Below are 17,855 nucleotides of genomic sequence, written 5' to 3'. Positions count from 1 at the left end.
AAACGCGATTTAAATCAATATAAATGTTTATATTGTAACGCATAGGTGACTATTCATTGTTATTAAAATGACTTAAATTTGATCATGTTGTGATATTTAGAAATATACATTTGTTTGGTGCGAGTGAGGTTTTATTTAATCTCTGACCCAGGGAAAAGTTTTATTTTTTCAAAGAAATGTTTGTTAAAAAAAATTATGGCTCCAGCAGGATTCAAACACACAGTGTGTGACATGGGAGTGAGGAACCTAACCCACAGTGCCACCAGCAAGGTCACATGAGAAGTGTTGAAAAAGCCCTACAAAACATTATCAACAGACATCGTACAGCATGTACAATTCTTGTGTTGCAGTACATGAATATAATTATATCGTTATTAATTTCTTGAGATACGCGATTCCATATTATATTCCCTTTTAATCAAATTCTAAAAGTATGCTTGTTGACTACCGTATCACATTACTTAAAGACTTAAAATGGAATACTGGTGTGTATTTTTTATTTAAAGTACCGAGACCAGCCATATACTGTATGTTTATGTTCCAAAATTAATATCGTTTATGGCCTTCACATGCGTTACAGTATGCTCCTATTCTTTTTATGCTCAGCTACTAAGATTTCTAAGATTTCCCTTCAGTGGTAAAATTCCATATAAATATTCAATACTAAAACGGGCACAGTAATGACATTTAATGTAAATCTTTCTACAACCGACCAACGAGTGCCCCTGTCGGTCAACCAATCATGTACCGCGGTATTTTGCGTCAATGCATGTCACGATGCGCGAGGCCGTATCCAATTACCTCCGGTACGTGTCTGTACCACGCACTTTGAATGGCTGCATCTGTATTAATTAATAATACTAATTGGATTAGAAGTGTAAGAGAGGTTAGGAAATGAATACATATTTAAAGTAAATGATTAAAAACAGCATTTGTTCCATGATTTTTTAAACACCAATCCTTCATTTTCTCAGAAGGCAGTTTTTACATCATTGGCTAAGAGCAGATAAATGCCACCAACCGAGTTGACTTCTCTGAGAAATAAAGGCTGTTTAATTGACTTCATGTATTGTTACATGTTGATATTAATGACATTATCTACTGTATGTGCCTCTTGCCTCTTGTAATTGCAGTCGGCGCTGCTTGTTATGGTTCTGTTTGAACATCAGAAGGAAAAAAGTCCAGAGTTTCAGTGTCTCCAGGCTCTTGTACCATCTCACTGTCATCTTAACAGACCCAGTGGGCTTCAGTCTGGACTCCAGTGATTTTCAGTGTAAAGGCTGTTCCAGACCCACTGCCAGTGAATCAATCAGGAACCCCAGACTGACGGTTTGTTTTTCCTAGAGCTAGAAGCTGTGGATTTTTCTGTAAATACCAGTCCAGGATGCTGTAACTATCACTGGTAAGTGGGAGACAAGACTGAGACACAGATTTAAACAGAAATATCTGGCAACAGGACTGGAAATAGAAATAGTAACAAATAATGAATTCACGCTTTCTTGCCGTAAATATGTGTGTATTGGTTTGCGTAATAAAACACATTTGCTACATTTCCATATATTTCATATTACTTTTTTTTATTTAGCTAATGCGATTATGGTTTCTGTTAGTATTAAGACAGTAAGACTAAAATGAAATACTAGACTGGTTTTTGTTTCCATCCTTACCTTGAGAAAAGAGCCCCAGTGTCCCCAGCAGTAGAATCAGTGGCATCATTGTCCTGTGTGTGTCAGTGACTCTGAAAAGGCTGAACAGTGACTGATCCACACAGTGAGTCTTAACTAAACACAAAAGTAATAGGCATATGCTTAATTTAATCAGAAACAATGGAATCTATTTTCAGGAAAAAATGAGGAAAACTGATAACAAGGTTTGTTAGCTGTAGTGACTCCTAGAATACTCCTGTGATAAAGATACAAAAACCTTGTATTTACAGAATCATTCAGAATAATGCAAGACCAGATTCCAGTAGACATGTCATCACAGATCTTTGTGCATGAACTGTGTTTACAGCTCTTCTTCGGTAAAAGTCCTGCTCTATCAAGGGAGACAATTTGCATAGAAGAGACACTTTGCATTGGCAGCACATGCTTCAATGCTCTGGGAGTGTTTATAGCCCTGTGAGTTTAACACCTAATGACTGAGAGTTGCCCTTCATGGCAACAGAACCCACAGCAAGAATGACTTTCATCACCATCTTCATCTGGACACTTGTCTGCTTTCATGGTAAGTAGAAATTAAATTATTGCAATGTAACATAACACAGGGAGATTTACAATGTAAAGTTATTTTGTATTATTGTCTACATCCAGAAACTAGATTGAAAGGTTTGCAAGGTGATTGCACAAATCTGTACTAGGCATTCCAGGCATTTTAAAATAATCAGATTGTATTTCTACTAAATCATTTGTTTGTTTATTTTGTTTCAGAGTCCAGTGGACAGGTTACTGTGACTCAAACTCCATCAGTGACATCTGTTCTCCCTGGACAGACAGTCACTGCGAGATGTAAGACCAGTAGTTCTCCGAATAGCTGTTATTGTAGTAGCAGCAGCTCAACTGGCCCCTGTCTTGCTTGGTACCATCAGAAAGCTGGAGAAGCTCCTAAACTCCTGATCTATGCAGCAACATGTCGTCAGTCTGGGATACCAGGTCATTTCAGTGGTAGCGGATCTGGGACTGACTTCACTCTGACCACCACGGGAGTCCAGGCTGAAGATGCGGGAGATTATTACTGTCAGAGTTCCAACAGTGGTAATGTGTTCACACAGTGATACACGTCTGTACAAAAGCCTCCCTCAGCTCTACAGGAGCTGCTCTAGCTCATCAACAGGATCCACAGAGGACTGAGGCTGAGAAAAGCTGCAGATCTGCTACAGCACTGAACAGAGCTGGATTTGAACAACATTAATACATAGCGTGTAGTAAACACACAAATAATTTGTAGACATATTTAAGTCATAAAAGCTATGAAACTAAAAATATACAAATAAAACAAATTATGGGAATTGACATTTTAGTTAATAAATGCCATCAGAGAAAACATTTCAATACATTTCCAGCATTTCTAAATGTCTAATTATTATTATCTATGATATTAATTGTTAGTCAATCCAATCAACTCCATTTTTGAGGGCAGAACTCAGAATCTACTGTTAAAACATAAAGTTTAGCTTCTAAATGACATGTGAGACTAGACTAGATCTATTAAAATGACAAATCAATTAAGTAGTAGCTTGGAGATACAGAAACTATGGATGTTTTTTACTTCAGGTACGTTTAGTATTAAATAGAAACACAAACAGCACAGACTGCAGTTATTTATGCTGACCAGTAGGGGGAGACAGATCATGTTAGTGCTCTCTCTGCTTGAAATAAAAGAGATACAAAGAAGAGAAAGAATACATAACTCACATGTACAGTATCATATAGAAAATAAAACACAATTCTACATTCCAGTAAAAATCCAACAATTTAATGACTCATACTTTCATGGTAATGTTGAGTTAATGTTATTTAAGGAACATGTCTTTACGAAACTTACTTAATAATTTAAATAAACATCCTCAGTTCAGTTCACCTGTAGCAGCTCTGCAGCTGTTCTCAGCCTCAGTCCTTCTGTAACACTGAGGTAGGTTTTTGTGCAGACGAGTATCACTGTGGGAAGTTATAGTCCTGCTGACAGTAATAATCTCCTGCATCTTCAGCCTGGACTCCAGTGATTGACAGTGTAAAGGCTGTTCCAGACCCACTGCCAGTGAATTGATTGGGAATCCCAGACCAACGGTTTGATGCACCATGAACCAGGAGCTCTGGAGCCTGACCAGGTTTCTGCAGGTACCAGTTGAGCTTATTGTTAACAGACTGGCTGGTTGTACAGATGATAGAGACAGAGCTTCCTGGGAAAACAGACTGAGGTGCAGACTGAGTCAAAGTCTGCTTATTGGACTCTGGAAATTAAATAGTTACAAATTAGAGATAATTAATAATTGATTGTTATAAACATTTATGTATTGTTATACCTGAAAAAAAAAACATTTGCTATGATTTTCATTACATTATCAATACGTTTTATTTCATAACAATAATCAGAATAATCCTAATCCCAGAATGCAAGAATTATCTTTAATCCACCCCTTGAGCGAAGAGCTCCAGTGTCCCCAGCAGTAGAATCAGTGGCATCATTGTCCTGTGTGTGTCAGTGACTCTGAAAGGGCTGAACAGTGACTGATCCACACTGTGAGTCTTAAAGTGTTTGGAGCAGTTAGGCGGCACAGGTATGCAAAGCTCCTTCCTGTATACAAATCCTGTCACAGACAGGAAATCCCTGATTTGGGAAAACAGGTGCACTCTGTCAGGGTTGGGTCTCTTTTCTTAATTTGTGCTGCATTCAAAGTTCCACTGTTAAAAAAAAGAAGCCGTACTATTTATAGTTTGACACTAAATCATTTAAAAACCTCTTTATTCTTTACACTGTTACTATGTTTTCAGTATTTACAGTTCAAGTATTTACTGTATGGGTATGTATGTATTTTGATCTTTTGATCCTTCCTGTCATTGTGAAGCAGAATTCACCAAATTCACCAGACTACACAAAAAAATTTGAACAACATAGAATGGTCTTTAAAGGGTGTCATTTGAAAGAAGATTTAAGAACAATTTCACAACCCTTTTCCAACATTGAATGTACATTATTTTAATAAATAGATATGTGAAAAGGTTTTTTTTTATAAATGACACTAATAAGTCACATCTTAAATCCTTAATATTTAAAAACATTTTTTCCCAAATTTCCAACAGTTAAGAAGTGCAATGTTGAGATGAGCACCACCATGTGGCCACTGGAGGTTCTGGATTTCTCAGCAGTCCACATTTCTTTGGAGCTCATTAATATTAAGAATCACCTGCCAAATTTCACCAGCATTCTATAACCACTGTTTTCCTTTGTCCATCTCGTGTCGAGGGGCTTGTGAGAGGAAGATAGAGCACCTCATCTGTTCAGGTTCAGGTCTTTTCACCCTGTTTGGTTGGTCAGTTCTCCATGAAGGGGGTTTGTCCCTGTCTCTGTCAGGAGCTGTTGTTCCAGTTGGTTATCAGGAGGAAGCTAGTGTCATTTGAGAACTGTCAGTATGCATTTCACTGTTTCTTTTCCTGCCCCACTCTGCCCAAGGTCTGATCCAAACTCACCCAGTAGCCCCTCACTCCTCCACATGCCCATCCTTAATGTGTGATAATTACATTATATCTGGACAACCAGTGTGTTCTTCAGTTCTTGTTAATTGTTTCCTGCCTCACTGTCTGCGTATGATGACTTTTGATTCAGGGGAGGAAACCATCACACAGGAAAAGGACTAAACACATTGATACTGACAGAATCACTGGACATTACAGGTGCAACAGTTTCTTGACTTTTTAAGGATAACATTTCCATTATCAGACAAAAACATACATCAACTAATGATTGTCCATCATAATGATGCTTCATCAACAGCACTGAAGCTCCTGCTTCAGATACCATTCCTTTTTCAAGCTGCTGGGTCTCTTCTGTTGCACTGTTGGCCATTATTTCTAAGATGAAAACTCCTTCACGCTCCTTGCATCCTGTTCCTATGCCTCTGTTCAAACCCTGCTCACCTGTCCTGTTTCAGTTTATCACAGGAGGCTGAAACCCTGGTAGCATGGTGCCAGGAGAACAACCTCTTTCTGAACATCAGTAAGACTAAGGAGATGATTGTGGACTATAGGAAACACCAGGGAGGAGATCACACACCTATCTATATCAATGGGACTGCAGTGGAGAGGGTCAGCTGTTTTAAGTTCCTGGGAGTTAACATCTCAGAGGACTTAACCTGGACCCACCACACCAACACCGTGGTCAAAACAGCCAACTTCTACAGGTGCACTATTGAGAGCATCCTGACTGGTTGCATCACTGCCTGGTATGGGAGCTGCTCCGCCCGGCATCACAAAGTACTGCAGAGGGTTGTGAAGTCAGCGCAGCTCATTACCGGCTGTGAGCTACCAAACGTCCAGCATATCTACTCAGCTAGATGTCTTAAGAAGGCCATGGCCATTATCAAGGACCCCAGTCATCCCAGTCACAAACTGGAGCGACCCAACAGCATCGGCTTCATCATGGTACCCTGACCATCTGAGTCTGGGGCTTGGAGCGCCTGGCCTCATTCTCCACTTACTTCTAGATTATAACGTCTGCATAGGGTCCTGAACTACGCTTCACAGGAGCCTGGACCGGCTTCTGTTACAATAGGTAGCTGTGTCAGCATCCATAGGCTGCAAAGGAACAAGTAAAGGTTTATTTCATGGTGAAAAGAGAAGAAAAGGGACATCTTTTGGCTGTGGAGCCTTCTTCAGATGTGAGAAAGTGAGGAAAGTCACCAGCTGATATAACGTAGGAAAACAAAAGCCGGGAGTGGATGTGGGAGCAGGAGAGAGGTAGAGTGGACACTCAACTGGTACGAAGTTGAGAGAGGTGAAGAGAGGTGTGAGGTCGAAACCTCACTGAATAGAGAGGATTAGAGGGAAATGAGTCTGTCATTGAGATAAGGGTACCGGTGGAGGGATGGGAAAGTAGTCATTAATGGTCCTGGGGATTCCCTACCACCCTAGCACACTTTCTATCCCACTTTCATGCTTTAAAATCCTGTAACGAGGTACAGGGACTGCACTTTACCACAGCATGTGATTCTCTGGCTAAAGATGATTGACAGTCACGATCATCATCCCTCCTCTAGAGGGCACTCCGACCCTTTTTGTGTTTTGTTTCATTATCAAGGACACCTGTCTCTGGATTCACTGTATTATTTAAACCAGGTGCTCTGGAAGCTCAGGTCTCTGCGTTGGAAGACCGATGCTAGGAGGCCCGCCTAGCATCAAGTTGCCCTACGTCCGCGGCTTGAAGGCATAGGCTTCCTAACGGCGTCCGGGGCTCAGAGCGCATGGCCTCATCATTTTAATCTCCTTGTTCCATGTTCCTGTTTTCAATCGTTCTGTCTTGGATGGATTCCCTGGTTTGGGGATTTTGGACTGCGCCCCAGATATTCTACATCGGACTGTTTTCTCGACTTGTTTGCTAGCGTTCCCCCCTAGCACCTAGATTCACTGTCGGCACTGCCCCCTGTTCTCCATCCCTTCCATTCCTCACCGTGCTTTATTAATTTTAGGGATATAAATATATTATACTGTACATACTGCATATGGCTGGTAATGGTAGCTAAAATTTAAAAAAAAATAAATAAAATAAAATAAAAAAAATACACAACAGTATTCCACTTTCTTCATAAACATTTTATGCATCATATTCTTTAACTTATTGTGGTTATTTTGGAAAAGTTTTAAAGTGCTCGTTCTGACTATATTGAATTGATATATTTTATAAAAAGCTATAATGTTTTAACATTTTCTGTGAGTACTTGCTGTTGTTATTGCAGTAAAAAACTGCAATTTTTAGAATCTTACTTTTTAGAATCCACTTAATAGGAAATATAATATGGAATTGCGTAACTAAGGAAATTAATAATGATATTAATTTAAGGATCTAAATAGAATATATTTATATAACTATTAATATTACCATATTCCACTTTCTTTGTAAACATATGCATCAATTTCTTTGACTCATTCATTTGTGATTAGTAGTTGTTACTCTAAGTTATAGATTACTTTGGAAACAATAGTTTCACTTCACAAGGACAGAAGTTCTTTCACTTGTGCGATTCATTAAACACATACAGGTGTTCCCAGTGTACAGGTGACCTATGGTACTATTGATTTTATTGGACCAAGGTTAGAGAAAGAAAGAGAAAGAGGGAGCTTACATTTTTAAGCAACCTGAAAAACAATGGATTTGATCTTTATCCCCAGATTGCATATAATGACCATTACTGGAAGTCTTCACATCCAGGTTTCTAAATTGTCCAGTTGTCCTACACCAACCATTCAGGTGACTGAGGATGGCAGATCATTCCCCACAGCCTTCTGGGGAATGTAGTTTGGACAACAGCCTCCATCTTGTGTGAATATATTGCTCACTTACACACCCTTAATTGAAGAAAACCTTTTCCATTGATATAGGCTCTTAAAGAGGTGGAGATACTGTAGCTCAATTAAGTCACTAACATCTCAGAATAAAAATCAGTAGACAGACACATTCATCTGTAGTGTTATTCTAAATCAAGATCAGAAAATGAAATTCTGAATTGAATTCTATTACCTTAGAATGATAAATCCCAATAGTACAGGCCCAGATATTTGCTGTTCACCATGCTGAAGGACATCATGTGTGTATGCGTGTCAACCTTACCCAGGATAGTCTTCCTCTTACTGCTCAAGTTGAAGAGGTCAATAGGTCATGTTAATCCCCAAAGCTTATGAGACCAAATCTGCTACTGATTCAACATGTACCCCTCCCCCCCGGCCCAAACCAATGAATTAATGCTCATTTCAACTCCTAGCTAAATTGGGTGATCAGAGTGCTGCACAGAGCTGAAGCAGGACAGGAAGCGTCCTCTGTGTGGGAGAAAGTTGCTCTAAGAGTCACAGCCTCACAACTGGGAGCTGATTCCTCAGGGGACTGAGAGAGGAGGAGGATTAGTGATAAGATAGACCAGTGGGAAAGCAGGGGAGCTTCTGAGCTAGTGTGTATGGGGTTCTCCTCTGACTCTCCTTATATGATCCTCCCCAGAAGGGGTCAAGGTGGCGCTGGAACCTGAGGTCGGAGATGTGAGCTTTAATCACCCCCCACTCACCACCCTGAGCATTTGAGTGAGGTTTAAATAGAGAGATAACTGAATAACTGAGGAAGAGGACAGAGCCATGCATCTCCCCCTGAACCTTCAACTGACAGTTATCAAGAAGAACAGAAGACTGTCATTCCACTGGAGAGCACACTCCCCATACACATTAAATTAGGTGTTTAGTGTCTCTCTCTCCAGCCCCCAAAATAAAACCTAAGCCTTTCCTTGAATACTTTGAGGTATGTCTCTTTGGAACACAAACATATAACAGCATATTTAGTCAAATCTGCCTGTGGAAACTTTAAGTTGGCTTAAGACCTTTCCTGTATTTCATAGCCCCAAAGTACTAAGTCAGTGCCATCAGTAATCCTGCTACGTCAGAATCCACAGAGCCAAGTGCTGTTTTAACTAGACACTCTACACTCCAGTCCACCTGTGTTGAGTACAATAAGGGCTCAGCGATTGTTTCTCATCCTTGGATCCTTTTAAAGCTGCTCTCTGTCTAGTTCTGCTGTCCTAGGAGTGTTCATGCTAAACTGCTCATCTTGCTCTGTCACAACACACAGCACCAGCCTGTGTTTCCAGCACTGACTGGCTAAAAGTACTGCTGAACCCAGGAAGACAATTTGTATAGAAGAGACAATTTGCACTGGCAGAACATGCTTCAGTGTTCTGGGAGTGTTTATAGTGTTGTGAGTTTAACACTTCATGACTGAGAGCTGCCCTTCATTGCAACAGAACCCACAGCCACAATGACCTTCATCACCATCTTCATCTGGACAGTCATCTGGGCTCGGGGTAGGAATGGGATTGAAATATTATACTTATCTCATTACTAAATATAGACCAAAAATACAATTTGGTGTAAACCATTATAATAATAAATTATATAATAAATTATAGTTCAGGTGGGTAGCTGCGTCAGCATGCGTAGGCTGCAAAGGAACAAGTAATAGGTTTATTCCATGCTGAAAAAAAGAAGAAAGAGAACACAACGTTTCGGCCGTGGAGCCCTCTTCAGGTGTGAGAGAGACAGGGCAGTAGGCAAAGGTAAAGTAGCGGGAGAACAAAGGCTGGGAGGGAGGAGGAGTGAGAGGCGGGAGCAGGGGACAGAAAGAGAGGCCAATCAAGAGGTGGAGATCAGGCCAATCAAGAGGTATAATTAAATTATAATTATAATTTTATCCCCCTTGTGTGTTGTTTGTCATTTTCAGAGTCCACTGGACAGGCTACAGTGACTTAGATTCCAGCAGTGATATCAGCTGAGACAGGAGACATAGTTACGATCACATGTAAGACCAGTCCCGCAGCATTTAATAACCATCAGCTAGCCTGGTACCAACATAAAGCTGGAGAAGCTCCTAAACGCCTGATCTATTTTGCGACTAACCATGATAATGGAATCCCAGAGCGTTTCAGTGGCAGTGGATCTGGGACTGACTTCACTCTGACCATCACAGGAGTCCAGGCTGAAGATGCAGCAGACTATTACTGTCAGAGTTACCACTGGCTTAACAATAGATCTCTGTTCACACAATGTTACACAGCCATACAAAAACCTCCCTCAGCAGCACTGCTCAGTTACTGCACTGGTGCAAGCTGGGACTACTTGCAGGTGCTGAGGGTGAAGAGAAAGACAAAGCACCAGGCTTCTATTACAAGCTTAAAAATATTAATCAACCATGACTTTCTTTAGATTTCACAGTATAAAGGGTTATTAATCAGGGCTGTTATGATCAATATATTTGTAAACTAAATTGATAATATGTGGATGAAGCCATTATACTGCAAGACGGAAAAAGGATAAAACAAAGGAAATTCAAACAAAACTTAAATGTTTCTGTATCAGTATATACTTTACAAAAATGTATTGATGATTAAATAATTTCTAAAGTAAATGCAGTGGACAGATTGAAACAGCAAGGAGACTTCAGAAACTGACAAGGTACAGACTAACTGACCACAGCCTGGACATAGACTGCATAACAGTGTTGGGGCACTGGGTTCAACAGCAGACCTGGGGTGCTATCTGTTGTGGAGTTTGAATTTTCTCCCTGTGATCCAGGTGGACAATATTCCAAGGTCACACTGAGGTGCCATTGACAAGAATTCAGCCTTTTCACTGTTACTCAACTGGTTCTCCACTGAAACATCTTTAAAATACTAGAATTTGTTATAAAATGTGAAATTAAACTTAAAGTATACATTTGTGACAATGTATTTTTATTATTAAATATACAATATAAGGATCAAGCTGTCATTAGATAGTTGTGATTTTTAACATCTTAGACATTAGTTACACATTTTTGACAGGGATAGAACAGAGCAAAACATTAACAGACACAAAACCCTAACAGGCTCCATCTGTTTTCACAGCTCAGATCTCATCTAACTGTCTTTGACAGGATTTGTATACAGGAAGGAACTTTGCATACCTGTACCGCCTCACTGCTCTAAACACTTTAAGACTCATAGTGTGGATCAGTCACTGTTCAGGCCTTTCAGAGTCACTGACACACACAGGACAATGATGCTACTGATTCTACTGCTGGGGACTCTGGGGCTCTTTGCTCAAGGTGAGGATTAAAGAAAATGCTTCTCACATAATGTGTTTAATAAAGCAGTCTTAACTTTCATTATTGTGTGGAAACATTAAAGTGAAATTTTAAGAAGTTCAATGTAAAAGTGCTTCAAAGGCAAATTAATAAGCAAATGTTTATGACAAGCAAGTAATGATATTCATTCTTTGTTTCCATTTCACCTCCAGAGTCCAGTGGGCAGATTGTTCTGACTCAGTCTCCAGCTCAGTCTGTTCTCCCAGGAAGCTCTGTCTCTATCAGCTGTACAGCCAGTCAGTCTATTAGCAGCTATCTCAGCTGGTACCTGCAGAAACCTGGTCAGGCTCCACAGCTCCTGGTTTATGGTGCAACAAACCGTTATACTGGGGTTCCTGATCAATTCACTGGCAGTGGGTCTGGAACAGCCTTTACACTGACAATCAGTAGAGTCCAGGCTGAAGATGCAGGAGATTATTACTGTCAGCAATATCAGAGCTACCCTCTCACACAGTGATACACGTCTGTACAAAAACCTCCCTCAGCCCTGCAGAGTTGCTACAGTGGACTGAGCACAAATAAGTTTGAACATAATGTATTAAACTTTTATCTGAATGTTATATTCAGTATTTTTACCCAAATTACTTCTAAACGTATCTATAGTATGTTTTTAAATAAAACCAAAGATGAAAAATAAAGAATTATTTGTACATTTAACAGCTATGTAGATCTAATTTTTATTCATTCTTGATATCAAATAAAATTATAGATCTTTAATATTTTCAACAATATTAAATGTTTATCATCATTTCCAATAAAACCAGTGGTTACTTCCATCACTAAGAAGAGAAAGAAAAAGCTGCTGTTCAGGCAGTAGAGTTACTTTATTATGAACATGTTGGACTGACTGTGCACAGGACACTGTCATTCTAACAGATTCAATCAGACGAAGCAGGAGCCTGAAGACACTGAAACTCTTGGTGGTTCTCATTCTTGTGTGTTTATTTGTTGGTCAAATAGAACCACATTATATGAAGTCTGTATTTCTCAACTGTGGCCACAAGAGGGAGACAGAACACTGCTACCTGCACTGTACAATCACACATTGATAAAGCCAACAGAACAGCCTGCAGTTCTCACCCTTGTCAATACAGTTCCCTCATCGTTGGTACTTATCTCCTATGTGTTAGTGGTTTCATGTCTTTCTAAGCACCTGAAGAAGGATTCCTAGAATATCTCGAATTAAAATATTTGAATAACTTAAACCTAGTGTATAAGATACACAATTTTCCTTTTTAAATATAATACTGTATGAACATCTGCCTTTGCAGAATAAATATAATACATGCAATATACACTCAGTTCAATTCTGATAATCTGAAACTAATTGTTTATACACTCTGTAACAGAAAGAAAGCCCCAACACTTGCTGTCCAATGTTGTTTTTGACGAACATTAATCTGTTCATGAATCTGGAAGAGTACAATTAGGTTATTAAAGTCTCATGCAGTCTCTCACTGTTTCTGCTGTCTGTGCCCACAGTGACCCTCTGTAATATCTCAGATCACCCTGAGCCTACACTCCACACACAGTCAATCACAACAGTCTGTTGATAAGAAATCCTCCAGTCCTACAGTATCTGCAGTTATTATTCTCAGATACAAAACAACTTTACCCTGTTTTATCTGACATCTTGGCATATGTTTCTAATATCTTAATGTTTAAGATATGAGGTCTTTCTGTAAATCAGCCAGTTTCACACATTCAGAAGGCCTTTGTTTAGATACGATATGTCAATAGAATATATGAACCAACAATACAAGTACAGACAATTCAGTGTTTAATACAGTATATAGTCCATCACTGCAAATTTACAGCACAAATCTAACAAAGAATCATAAAACCTTTTTGTGAGTTTTCAGTCTGGTGAATGTAGCTTGGTCTTGTTATTAAGTTATTTCCAGTTGCTAAAGCCTGAAATAAATGATTACTTTGTAACATCTGAAAATAACTAGACTGGACTAGAATGGACTGTTTTCCGTATATACTGTACTGTACACCTCAATTTTCTTACTTTCACATAAGAATGAATAGTATTAACTACAAATATCACTACACCTTCTGTCAATCATATCAGCTTTTGTTGAATGTTATGTGTGTAATGCTTGTTTTCAAGTGATTTCAAGTTATTTTTCTTTTCATTTTAGAGGAACAGTGTTATGTGTGTAGGTGGTTGAATGTTCACAAAACCTTTAATGAAGATACTTACTTTGAAGATACATACTGTACATACTTTACCGAAGCATCAATATTCAGTCCCCTAAGTAAGTAGTTGTTGGAAGCAAATTTCACAGTAATTTCTGTAACTGCTGGCAATTACTGTAAAGCTCCTAGTGCTATAAAGTTTGTGTCACATTCCTGGATACAGTACATCTCCCTCAGATTTGAACAACAGGATGGTTTAATTAAGTTCATTCCTCCTGTTAAAACTGCTTTAGTCCTCACTTTGTTTGTTGGAGATTGATTATGAACTTCAGTTGTAAAGCCTCTCCATCACTTTTCTATGGGATTCAAGTCTGGGTCTTGACTGGGACTGGAACACTCAAGGACTTTCAGTCTGTTCCTGTCAGACCTTTTCAGTGTGGCTCTGGATTTGTGCTTCTAGTCATTGTGCCAAAAAAGAGTGAAATTTCCATTCATTTTCAATTCATTATTAATTAGCATACACGTTAGTTACTGTATCTGTAGAGACTAGAATATTGTCTCAGACACAGAATAGCTTCGTAATGCCATTTCTAATCACTTTCCTGCTTCTCCTACTGATCAATTTGGAAGAGGGGTCTTATCTAGAGGTCTGGGTGAAATGATGCACATTCCAGTACATAATGATGAATTTATAACATAACATCATATATCCATTAAAGAGAAAGACTTATTTATAAGGAAGTCAAACTAATTAATTTTGATTACACACAGGCAGTGATCATGGCTTAAATTTGTCTCATGAGCAACCTGGCAGAAATGTAAAAGTAACTTCAGCCACCAGTGTCTTAGCAAATTACAGTGAGAAACATCTGCTGCCTCATTGTGCCTCAACAGACAGCTCTGTTCGATGATCTCACTGCAGGTGTCTGGTTGTCATATCTCCTCCTCTCCAGTAGAATCAACACTAGAATTGACTTTCCCTCTCAGATGTGGCCAAAAGTGAATCTACAGGCTCTGGATAAGTTGCTTTGAGGTGTAACTCTTGTATTTATTTATTCTTACTGGCCTTTCGATTGCAACTTAACAGACAATGACATCATACTGTACATATTTATAAGAATAGGATTCTGATGTATTGCAATAAAATCATAAATTCTCATAATTTTCATATTCACCTCCTCAGCTGATTTTAGCTTATCATGTTCTCTATATAAATCCTGTCAGGATCAAATCTTTTGTTCATGAAAGTTTTAATGCTAATCTTACTCTGTTCAAAGACAAAATATTTTCTTTATATGTCCCTGATTCAAATGAAAACATTTGCATAAAAGAAACACTTTGCATTGGCAGCACATGCTTCAGTGCTCTGGGAGTGTTTATAGCCCTGTGAGTTTAACACCCCATGACTGAGAGCTGCCCTTCATGGCAACAGAGCCCACAGCAACAATGACTTTCATCACCATTTTCATCTCTGTTCTCTTTCTCTGCATCCAAGGTAAGAATGATACACAGCAGAACGATTTTGTAACAGATATACTGTATGTAAATAAATATTGTACTAAATATTTGAACAATATTCTAGTATAACTTTCAGAGTTTCTTGTTCTGTCTTATTCCTTTCAGAGTCCAGTGGACAGATTACTGTGACTCAGAGTCCATCAGTGAGATCAGTTCTCCAAGGACAGACAGTCACTGTGAGCTGTAAGACCAGCAGTCCAGTTTACAGTGACAGCGATGGTGAATACATGGCCTGGTACGATCAAAAATCTGAAGGAGCTCCTAGACTTCTGATTTATCTAGTAAATAAACTAAACTCTGGGACCTCAAGTCGTTTCAGTGGCAGTGGATCTGGGACTGACTTCACTCTGACCATCACAGGAGTACAGGCTGAAGATGCAGCAGATTATTACTGTCAGAGTTACCACTACATCAGCAGTAAAAATCTGTTCACACAGTGTTACACAGCCGTACAAAAACCTCCCTCAGCAGGGCTGCACAGCAACTGCACTGCTGCAGCTGAGACCTACAGTACTGCAGGTGCACTTACATATTTATTTTAGTACTAAAAGAGACCTTTTCACAAAGTTACAGTATTCAAAGAACTGTGATTAAATTATTTATCTTTTGAATCATTTTGACTGTGAGGCAGGGGAGAGAGATATTGATTACACGTGCCATCTCTGATATCCAAGGGGTTTTATTTTCCTGCACCTGAGAAGTGTCGTGTTTGAAATAATAAAGATACAAAAAAAAACATAGATACAGGAAGAGAAAGAAAAACATAAGTAACACATATATGCAGAATACAATATGATGCTTCATTACTTGAATTAATCGCAAAGGGTGCAAAAGGCAAGATACACTCTGGATGTGAAGCCAGTCCATTGCAGGGCAGACAAACACACCCACTCACAGTGGGGTCAATTTCCTCAGTAGACAGTAATTCTACCAGCATGTCTTTGGACTGTGGGAGGAGACCAGTGCACCTGGACGAAGCCCACCAAACACAGGGAGAACATGCAAACTCCACACAGTTAGCACCCAGAGAATTGAATCCAGGGCCCCAGCGCTGCCAGGCAGCAATGCCAGAACTCAAGAAATCATTCCTACAAACTGTATTTTTAATCACACTGCTCACAGAATGACACGTGAGCTTAATACCAGACTGTAGTGCTTTTTTTTGGAAAAAAACGTTTTGAAAAACCCTATTTTTTATATTTCTTTAAAGTCTTTATTCTCCTCTGTTTACAGTTGAATACTTCAAAGATACATTGTAAGTGTAAGATTATATCTCCTGGTACTAATGAAACACCACTGGCCTGTTTTAAAGATAGTTGGATTTGGATAGTTTTTATTTCTTAAACTTTAGAAGAAACTAAAGAAATTCTCCTTCAGTTTTATCAGCTCAGGAGCACTGTGATGTCTGGGTCTGGCTGCTAGTACAATGTACCAGTTGTCTCTCCTGTCTTCACGGTGGCGCTGTGGAGTTGAGTAGTTCTGGTTGCTGTGGAAATGCAGTCAGACAGGAAGCCGGCTTCACCTGTGGATCACCACGTCCTCCCCATCTCCTAGTGAAGCAGGCTGTTTAAGGTCTGACTGAGCTCTGCTCAGGGCTCCAGTATAGAGCTTCATTTCTGAGCCACTGCCTTGTTCCTGGCTGTGTCTGTGTTTCTCCTTGGACTATTGACCCGATTTGTCTCAACTCTGGCTTTGCATTTTCCTTGAGTTTCACTTAACTGTGTACCTGGGTTGCTTCTGTAGTCCTAAACCATCAGATGTTTCCTTGTTCCTTTGATGTGTCTCTCCAGCTCAGAGCTGCAATTGTTTCCTGACTTCAGTTCTGGTCTGTGCTTTGCCTGTTTGCTGCTCCTGCCTGCTGCTCACCAGCTGACCTGTTCCAGCTCTAGGGTTCATCTTATGACCTACAGACCACTGTTACAGTTCCATCTTTAACAGCCTCATTGCACTTATAGGTCTTGTTTCTCTGTGCCTGGATTCCATGTCATAGTTATGGGACCCTCATATAAATCAGATTTAACCCCCCTCTCCTCCTGCACAAGGAAGAGGCCCTGCGGAGTGTCCACTACCACAGCTGGACTGAACTCTTCCTGCTCTTCAAGGAGCAATTCTGGGAGAAGGAAGGGATCCACGGGGGCAAGTCTGTCATTCTCACATTTCCCTGGGTATGAAAATAAATCAGAGCAGTGGCTCCCAGCTCTGGGGCTGCAGGAACACAGCCTGCTTATTTTCATTCCAGCTGAGCTCTGCACCTCCAGTGCGTGTTCATAACCACAGATATTATTGCTTGTTCAGACTTTTATCAGACTTCAGTTGTGCAGCGTCAGCACGTAGGTCTTAAGGCGGCCTGCCCTCAATTTGCCAACTGTTAATTCTGATTGAACAGCTCTTACTAGTTGATCATTTAAAGATGAACAGACAGGTGGGAGTGATGTGGTATCAAAAACACCTATAGAGGGAGTGACCCTATATCTGACACGCCTACTTTAGGGAGGGACACTATTAGAAAAATGCCCACAATTGGGATGACATTTTTGAACACACCAACTTTGGAGATGGACAAGGTATCAGACATGCCCACAAGAGGATTCTCCTACTGCAGATTCAATAGGTTACATTTCAGGTGCCACAGTGAAACTCCAAAATACATACAGATCTGTAATCTATTACAAATCTCTATAATGACATTTGACCTTTTTGGAACGGAAAGCAAATTTACAAATCTCATTGTATTTGAGAAGGAGTGACTACAGAAAATTCCTTACTGGGGAGAAACTCTCTAAATCTAGAAAGCTGTTAGGCATTGCTGACCAGTTGTGAATATC

At 39.7% G+C, this 17,855-nt stretch overlaps 1 pseudogene; it reads right to left on the bottom strand.

Moving 5' to 3' along the window:
- LOC138223955 (immunoglobulin kappa light chain-like) overlaps window positions 1-5,217 on the bottom strand; it is an 86,470-nt pseudogene extending 81,253 nt beyond the window's left edge.
- Between the last annotated feature and the right edge of the window lie 12,638 nt (window positions 5,218-17,855).

This window comes from Lepisosteus oculatus, chromosome 18 (genome assembly GCF_040954835.1).
Source record: "Lepisosteus oculatus isolate fLepOcu1 chromosome 18, fLepOcu1.hap2, whole genome shotgun sequence".
In the NCBI taxonomy this organism is placed as follows: domain Eukaryota; kingdom Metazoa; phylum Chordata; class Actinopteri; order Semionotiformes; family Lepisosteidae; genus Lepisosteus; species Lepisosteus oculatus.
Note: the sequence above shows the minus strand (reverse complement) of the source record. Positions and strands in the feature narration are given on the sequence as shown.